Genomic DNA, 9616 nt, shown 5'->3' on the forward strand with positions numbered 1-9616 from the left:
CTCCATGTCTATCCATGCTATCGCAACAGAGATTTCAAACACAACTAAATGGACAAAACAAAGATGAATCATTTGGTTTTGCATTAAGAAAAGTTTGAGATTATACATAAACACATCATTAGTGTTTCAACAATAATATACATTTTGCTACCACAATATTCTACTCTTTGATTATTTAATGCAAAATTAGAGAATGCCTGTGTATTGGTCAGAGTCCTCCAGATAATCAGAATCAATAAGATGTATGTGTGTACATGCACATATAAAGAGATTTATTTTAAGGAATTGGCTCATGCAGCTAAGAAGGCTGTCAGAGTCCAACAACTACAGGGTATGTTGGCAGGCTGAAGACAAGAGAAGAACTGGGTTGCAGTTTAAGTCCAAAGGCCAGCAGGCTAAAGATTTAGAAAAGAGCCAATGTAGCAGTTCAATTTCCAAGATCATCTGCTGACAGAATCTTCGCTTGCTCCGGAATTCAGTCCATTTGTTTTATTCAGGCCTTCTGCTGATTGGATGAGGCCCACTCACATCATAGAGGGCAATTTGCTTTACTCAAAGTCCACCAATTTAAATGTGATTTTTGTCCAAAAACATCTGTACAGAAACATCCAAAACAATGTTTGACCACATATCTGGGCACAGGAGTCCAGCCAAGTTGACACACAAAATTAACTATTACAACCTACGTGAAATTATTCAGATTGTTTGTTCATACACATATACATACAATATGCACAAACTCACACAGCTGTGGTTGGAACAATGCAAAGTGGGAAAAAAAGAAAGACTTTAATTCACTTGTTCAGTATAGTACAAGAAAGTTTAGTGGAGTATGGGCCCTTAATAATGTAAAATTGTAAGTGAGCTGCCAGGTTGATTTTGATTTAAGTAACATGGAAAAGCAACTCTGCTACTAGGTGGTTATGTGATCAAACAAGCATGGAAAGGAGGTTTCTTGTTCAAACATAAGTCCATGAGAAATTTCTGGAAATTTATATAATATCAGAAAACAAATGAACAGTATGGAGCTGGTTGAAGGAAGGTGAAGGGATTATGAACAATGGTGTGTGGGTTGACTGGGAAAGGGGGAGGAGCGGGTATAGGGGGGCAAAGGGGAAGTAACTGGAATAATGGTAATAGCATGAACAATAAAAATAGCAAAAAATAAAAAGAAAGCAAACAAAACAAAGCAACAAACAAAACAGCTCAGTTCTACATAAAATAATTTATCTGGACATTCAGTTAACTTCCACACAGCTGAGCAAAAAGTGGTGACTATTCAGCATTTTAGATAGAATTTATAAAGCCCAGGTATCACATATTTATTGCTTATATGCAAAATCAGTGTGGACCAGAATAACTCTGAATTTAGTCTTTGAAGAAATTGATTGTATTGAGGTACCAATTATCTAGATGGTCACCTCTACTTAAATGATTGTTTTCAAAATGGTATGTAAGGTGACATAGTTGATCTTTTTTGGAGGGGAGTTCCAATTTGGTTTAAGTCCGTACCTAGTGTATAAACCCTATGTAAGAGTCTTGCTATTTGAAGACTAAAGACTTCTCAACATTTTTAAGGGTCCTGAACAAACTTCAACAATCTGGACCATATTAGGAGAGGATCAGAGACTGTCCCTCTCCTTCACTTACTTCTGGAGACTCTAACAACCTCTGCAGCTGGGATGTCCACATGTTCTACTGCGGCATGAAGAACATAAATACTGTGGTGACTCTGAATTCTTCTGAAGTAGGTTTCCGTTCTAAAATCTAAAGAAAACCACTTTGATTAGCCTTCCCTGTGTGACTGATTAAATAGTCCCACTATTTAAGTAGAATTGACTGGTAATGGTATTCCCACTAAATTCAGATTTCCCTGAGACTTTGCTGCAAATTTAAGGCTCACTAGCATCACTCTTCTTATTACATAAACATCATTCTGCTAAGTTTTCTGCATTTTTTGGACCATATTCAACAAATATACCAAATATCAGGCTGACCTTTTATTATAGTCTCTTGGACACTCTATCCTCTAGAATTGTTGTAAAGGTGATTCATACAGTTTCTGGGCTAAATAAGTCTAAAGAAACAATTTTATGTCTTCCTTCAATGAGATTCATGAGAAGCACAGTTGTAATCTTGTTATACAAGGTCTGTCCAGAAAAAGTACAGCCATTGTTAATATAATGAGAATGGTTTGCACATCAATGTAATGTGGTAGCCAAGGAGAGTGAACTGGAATGTGTACATGTGAGCAGTGATGACTTCATTGTACTAGTCACTGGAGGCAATAGATGCTGTTGAATGAGCGTGTGTACTGTGTGGTTTTCACATTCAAAATGACTGAGTGAATAGAGCAATAAATATGAATCAAATTTCACATTATGCTAGAATATTTCTCCACAGAAACTATTCAGATGATTCAGAAGGCCACAGCTGTGAGCAACTGGTGACTAGCAGCTTCATCCCAGTGTACCCACTCATGCATCACATCTTGTGCAGAGTTTTTTTGGCAAAACATAAAATCACCCAGGTATCTCAGCCCCCCTAGAGCCCAGAGTTCATGCCCTATGACCTCTTGTTTTTCCCAAAAGTAAAATCATCTTTAAAAGGGAAGAGATTTCAGAGACTGTTGATGAGATTCAGGAAAATACAATCAGGCAGCTGATGGCAATAGGGAGAACTGTGTGAAGTCCCAAGGTGCCTATCTTGAAGGGGACTGAGGTGTCATTGTCCTGGGTATAATGTTTCTTGTATCTTCTACAACAAATGTCTATTTTTCATAGTATGTGGCTGGATACTTTTCTGGACAGACCTTGTATATCTTGCTCAAAAACCTAATTTTTTTTAAAAAAGTGACTGATGAGGAGAGGAGAAAATAACATTTATTAGGTATAGACTTTTCTGTGCACTATACTAGTTACTTTATATACTTTACCTTATTGAATATCATAATATTCTAATAAGGAAGGTCTTATAAGACCCATTGTACAGATAAATATTAAGGCTTAGGTAGGTTACATTAATACAGCTAACTGAAGTTTGGTCTAAAACAGCAATTAGAATGTCTAAACCTAAATCCTGACTTCACCAATGCTAGCTGTGCAGTCTTGTGCATGACTTACCGCTCTGTGTCTGTTTCCTCTCCTGTATTATGAGAATGATTGGACCTACTTAACGAGAAAAATTCATAAGATAATACACATAAAGCACTTAGAACAGTGCCAGATATGTAAGTAAACAATCAATAAAAGTTAGCTATCATTATTAGCTTGCCTAAGTTTATATGAAAATCCATGCTCTTTTCTCAACATCACAGTTGGCTCCAGAACTCAAAGCTCCCCATGATCTGGTCCCTTTACTATTAGTTCATCTACTCTTCTCAAATATTCTTGATACCTTACATCATTTATTGACTCATTTATCCTCTTATTTAACAAACACTGTTGCCAGCTTTCTTTGACCTTGTCAAGGTGGAGATACAAAAACCATTGAGACACACAGTGCCTTCTCCATAGACTTTTCAATTCAGTAAGAAAGGTAAATATCCACTGTATTATCTAGAGAATTACAGAGATTTAAATTGCAAATTGTGTGTGCACAGTGGCTATACACCTTACTCAGTCTGGGGGAGTCAGGAGTGTCAGGTACATCTCCCCTGAGGCAGTGTTAGGTTTCAAAGGATGCATAAGAGTAATATATGCAATCACTATAATTATAGCCTTTCTATTATAGTATATTTTATGCTAACAGCATATTTTATACTATTATTACAGTATATATTTTATTATTATAGTAAAAACATTTTAAGGGCAGGATTTACATGAGATTTATATTTGCAGCTCCAACAATATCAAGGACAATGCTTGATATGCAGCAAGAATTTGTTGAATAAATGGACGCTGTTGAGAAGAGTGCCTGTCAGGGAGGTAGGTGGTATTCCTAAAATTTCCCTCCTATCCTTTCCTATAGATAGAATGTTTGTATGCCCCCCAAAATTCATATATTGTAATCAGATCTCCAATATAATAGTATTTGAAGGTGGGACTTTGGGAAGGTGATTAGGTCATGAGAGTGGAGGCCTCCTGAATGAGATTAGTGCTCATAGAAGAGAGACGCCCCCACCACCACCACCCGCCACACACCGAGCTCTATAGCCCCTCCTGCTATGTGAGGACACGGCAAGGAGGGAGCTGTCTATGAACAGGAAGTACCTCTCACCGGACACCAAATCTACCCACACCTTGATCTTAGACTTCCAGCTCCCAGAACTGTGAGAGATAAACTTCTGTTGTTTCTAAACTATCCGGCTGATGGTGTTCTGTTACAGTAGCCTGAAAAGACTAAGGCACCTTCTTACATCAGTGACAGCACAAACAAGTAAGATGCAACACAATTTATCCACATGTTGTCCAGTGAATCAATAACATAATTGAATAAGAAGTCAATTTTTTTCACTTCTGGTCTTTAGTTTCATCCACACAGCAGACCCAATCTCAAGACATCTATCCTCCTGTGTCAATTCATTACAATTTAAATAGAATAACTAGTGGCTGGGAATACTGTATATATAGAACAAATTAAAACTAAAGGTATTTATTTTCATGGGCTGATTATACTTATTACACTCAGTTTCCTCAGATTGATCTAAAACTTCTCACGCAACTGAACCAGACAGAGAATATATATATCTCACACAGTTATCTCCAATGATAGTGGCAGCCTGAATAAATTTTATTGAAAGTAATATAGCATTGACTTGTTAAATATAAAAATTACTCATCTGAAGCAGAGACATTGCCAGACTCCTTCAAATTAGAGACAAAAAAGTAAATGTTTGGAGATTATATCACAAATTAAAACTGTCTTGGAAGGTGGTTTGAATATAAAAATTAAATAATTATTTAAATTCAAAATATCTTATTTCACTCATCACAGTGACAAAAGCAGCTGCACTTTCACCTTCTAATCATAATTTTAGAAAAGAAGCTAATTATTTTTTAGCAGACAATTTCAGGAAAGGATGCCTTCTTAGCCCTACCCTTTTGACTCCATCAAAAATAAATTTAAAAAGGTTCTTTGATTGTCTTTAAACCAGGTAGTAACTATACAGAGAGGAAAAAATTAACTTGTAGTATAGTTGAAGTTCTTAATAGCTTTAAATACAATATCCTCCAACATCTTTTCCCAAGATGCTTAATGTTTAACTCCTCATTCTGCCACTTCTTAGAAGGAAGAAAGAAAGGTAGTCTGGTACTTAAGAATGTATCCTCAGTTAACTGGCTAGCATTGTCTGCCTGGGCATGTCACTGAACACTGCTATGGCTGAGGTCTTACCTGTGAACTGAAGGTGGCAAAAGCACTGACCTTGACCTTAGAGGGTAGAAGGAAGCTTGTGTGAAATGAGCTTCTGGCACATAATAGGTCCTCCACAAACACTTCCTTTGTAGTAATGGGATGCACAAATTTCCACTTCGGTTTCAAAAATAGATTTAACTGTCAGGAGAATTCTTAACTTTATAAACACAAAAGAGCTACTTGTTTTTGTTTTGTTTTGTTTTAAAGCTAGAAATATACCTGATTATGATATGTAATGTTGCAAAAATTCCCACCAGAAAACCCAGTCAACAATTTTATTTTATCATCTGGATTGCTCTTTTTGATTCACATGCCACTGCAGATCATTTTTCCTTAATGCAGCTCTTAGAGGAGTGACCAAGAATGAGAGGCTGAAAAAATGAATCAGAGGCGAATTACCAAAAACTGTTTAGACTTCATTTTGCATGTAATGAGGGCCATTGAAGGATTTGCTCTGGAGAAGTAATTTGATTAGCTGTGTATTAAAACGACACTAAGCCACCGGTGTCATTGTCAGAGAGTATTTGGAGAAAGGCCAAATGAGAGGCTGAGAAGTGAGTTTTCTCCTGTCTTCCAAGGTTTTAGCTGATTGATCTGACAAAATAATGAATGCTGCAGTGTTAATAGAAAATTGTTCATAGAAAATCCATTTCTTCCTCTAGGTAATGTGTATTATAATGGTTGATCATTGGAGATAATTTTCTTCTTTCCCTTAGCAACTAGAGTAGATATTTGGAAGCACATTGGGATGCCTTCTAAAGATTTTCTTGAAATCTTAAAGAGAACAGGTTATAAAAGAGCCCATTGCCATAATCTAAAAAAAAAAAACCAGAAAGATTCAGTTTTATATGTACCAGTCTAGCAGTACAGTACAAAGCTACATTTGGCAAAATATTCCAAGTGTCTTTTTCTCATTTGCTCCAACTGAACAATGGTATAAACAAAACAACACAACACCACCAAAAAAAATGCTATTTGGAAAGGCTTATAACTGCCCTGGCTAGTGTGTCTCTGTGGTTTGAGCACCAAACTGTGAAGCAAAGGGTAACTGGTTCAATTCCCAATCAAGGCACATGCCTGGGTTGCAGGCCAGGTTCCCAGAAGGGGGTGCATGAGGGGCAACAACACATTGATGTTTCTCTCCTTTCTTTCTCCTTTCCTTCTCCTCTCTCTAAAAATAAATAAAACATTAAAACAATAAAATAAAAATAAAAGGCTTATAACTGATAAGGGAGAGGACAGAGTCAAAAATGACATCGGAATTTCAGGTGTGGGTACCAGGGTAATGAGGCCTTCAAAATCAGAAAGAGAGAAGAGCAGGAAAATATGACAGGTTCATGATGTCAGAAGATGACGTGTTTGGTTTCAAACATTTAATTTCATGCTCCATTTTCATTTCATTCTACTATCCATGAAGGTCATATTATTCATAAACACAGGTGTTAGTTGTGGGAAGTTATGAAGTTACTTTTCAATTGAAGATTTTTATGGTGAGGACTTCTGGCCAAGATGGAGGCATAGGTAGACACACTGTGCCTCTTCACACAACCAAAAGAAGGACAACAACCATTTAAAAACAACTCAAACTGATAGAAAATCGAACTATAAAGAAGTCATATAACCAAGGATTGAAGAAGACACACTCATCCAAACCCGTAGGAGTGGTGGAGATGGGCAGCCAGGCGGAGAGGACTCGAGGTGGTGGAGGATGAGGGCAGGCAAGATGGTGACTGGTGGACCCATCGACGCAGTGGATTGTGGAGTGGGGCGTGAAAATCTGCAGCTGGCTGGCAAGGCAGCAGGGGGTGGACCCTCGAGGTGGTAGATTGCAGACTGGGTGGTCCCACATTCCTGCCCAGATAAAACTGGGAGAAACAACTAGGGAGAGAGACAGACCGTGCAACCCAGGGCCCCAGTGCGGGGAAATAAAACCTCAAACCACTGATTGAAAACACCTGTGGTGGTTGAGGCAGCGGGAGAAACTCCCAGCCTCCCAGGAGAGTTCATTGGAGAGACCCACAGGGTCCTAGAACATATGCAAGCCCACCCACCCTGAATCAGCACCAGAAGGGCCCAATTTGCTTGTGGGAAGTAGGGTAAGTGACTGAACTCCAGCAGAGAGCAGGGGAAGCACAATTGTTCCCTCTAGAATCCCTCCCACACTTACAACGTCACAACACAAGGAGGTGGGTTACCCTGCCCAGTGAACACCTAAGGCTCCTCCCCTCACTACATAACAGGCACACCAAGACAAAAGAAGAGACCCAAAGAAAAGATCAAAGCTCCAAAAAAATACAACTAGGCATTGAAGAGATAGCCACCCTACCAGATGCACAGTTCAAAGCACTGGTAATCAGGATGCTCACAGAATTTATTGAATTTGGTCACAAATTAGATGAAAAAATGAAGACTGTGCTAAGGAAAATAAAGGAAAATGTATAGGGAACCCATAGTAATGGGAAGGAAACTGGGATTCAAATCAACAGTGTGCACCAGAAGGAAGAAAGAAGCAACCAAACAGAAAAGAATGAAGAAACAAGAATTATTTTAAAATGAGGAGAGGCTTAGGAACCTCCAGGACACCTTTAAATGTTCCAACATCCAAATTATATGGGGACCAGAAGGAGAAGAGGAAAAGCAACAAGTGGAAAAGTTATTTGAACAAATAATAAAGGAGAACTTCCCCAATCTGGCAAAGGAAATAGATATCCAGGAAGTCCAGGAAGCTCAGAGAGTCCCAAAGAAGTTGGACCCAAGAAGAAACACACCAAGGCACATCATAATTACATTAGCCAAGGTAAAAATGAAGGAGAGAATCCTAGAAGCAGCAAGAGATAAGAGGACAGTTACCTACAAAGGAGTTCCCATCAGACTGTCAGCTGATTTCTCAAAGAGACCTTACAGGTAAGAAGGGGCTGGGAAGAAGTATTCCAAGTCATGAAAGGCAAGGACCTACATCCAAGATTGTTCTATCCAGCAAAGCTTTCATTTAGAATGGAAGGGCAGATAAAGTGCTTCTCAGATAAGGTCCAGTTAAAGGAGTTCATCATCATCAAGCCCTTATTATATGAAGTGTTAAAGGGATTTATCTAAGAAAAGAAGATTAAAAAATATGAACAGTAAAATGACAGCCAACTCACAATCATTAACAACCACACCTAAAACAAAAGCAAACTAAGCAAACAACTAGAAAAGGAACAGAAACACAGAAATGGAGATCACATGGAGGGTTATCAACAGGGGAGTGGGGGGGGAGGGAAAGGTACAGAGAATAAGTAGCATAAATGGTAGGTAAAAAATACATAGGGGGAGGGCAAGAATAGTACGGGAAATGTAGAAGCCAAAAAACTTATATGTACGACACATGGACATGAACTAAAGCGGGGAATGTGGGTGGGAGGGTGTGTGCAGAGTGGAGAGAGTGAAGGGGTGAAAATGGGACAACTATAATAACATAATCAAAAAATATATTTTAAAAAATAAAAATATTTTTTAAAAGCAGCTAAATTTAACTACTAAAAAAATCAAACAAACAAAAAAAAGATTGAAAAAGAAAATCAGCTAGTGCTACTGTAGATGACAAAAGCAAAACAGGCAAAATATAAAACAAGTAAAAAACAAAAACAAAAATCCCATGAAATTTGATGGATTTTATTTTTTATGGTGTTCAGAGTTTTTATTGAAGGATTTTTAAAATATATTTTATTTATTATGCTATTACAGTTGTCCCATTTCCCCCCCTTCACTCCCGTCCACCCTGTACATCCTCTCCCACCCACATCCCCCCCTTTAGTCATGTCCATGTGTCATAAGTTCTTTAGCTTCTACATTTCCCATACTATTCTTACCCTCCCCCTATCTATTTTCTTTTTTTTTTTTGCTTTTTTAATATATTTTATTGATTATGCTATTACAGTTGTCCCATTTCCCCCCTTCTCTCCCCTCCACCCTGTACCCCCCTCCCACCCACATTTCCCCCTTTAGTACATGTCCATGTGTCATGAGTTCTTTAGTTTCTACATTTCCCGTACTATTCTTCCCCTCCCCCTATCTATTTTCAACCCACATTCTATGCTACTTATTCTCTATACCTTTTCCCTCTCTCTCCTCCTCCCACCCCCCTGCTGCTAACCCTCCATGTGCCCTCCATTTCTGTGGTTCTGTTCCTGTTCTAATTGTTTACTTCGTTTCTTTTGGTTTTGCTTTAGGTGTGGTTGTTGATATTTGTGAGTTTGCTGTTCTTTTACTATACATGTCTTTT

This window comes from Phyllostomus discolor, chromosome 2, assembly GCF_004126475.2.
Source record: "Phyllostomus discolor isolate MPI-MPIP mPhyDis1 chromosome 2, mPhyDis1.pri.v3, whole genome shotgun sequence".
NCBI lineage: Eukaryota > Metazoa > Chordata > Mammalia > Chiroptera > Phyllostomidae > Phyllostomus > Phyllostomus discolor.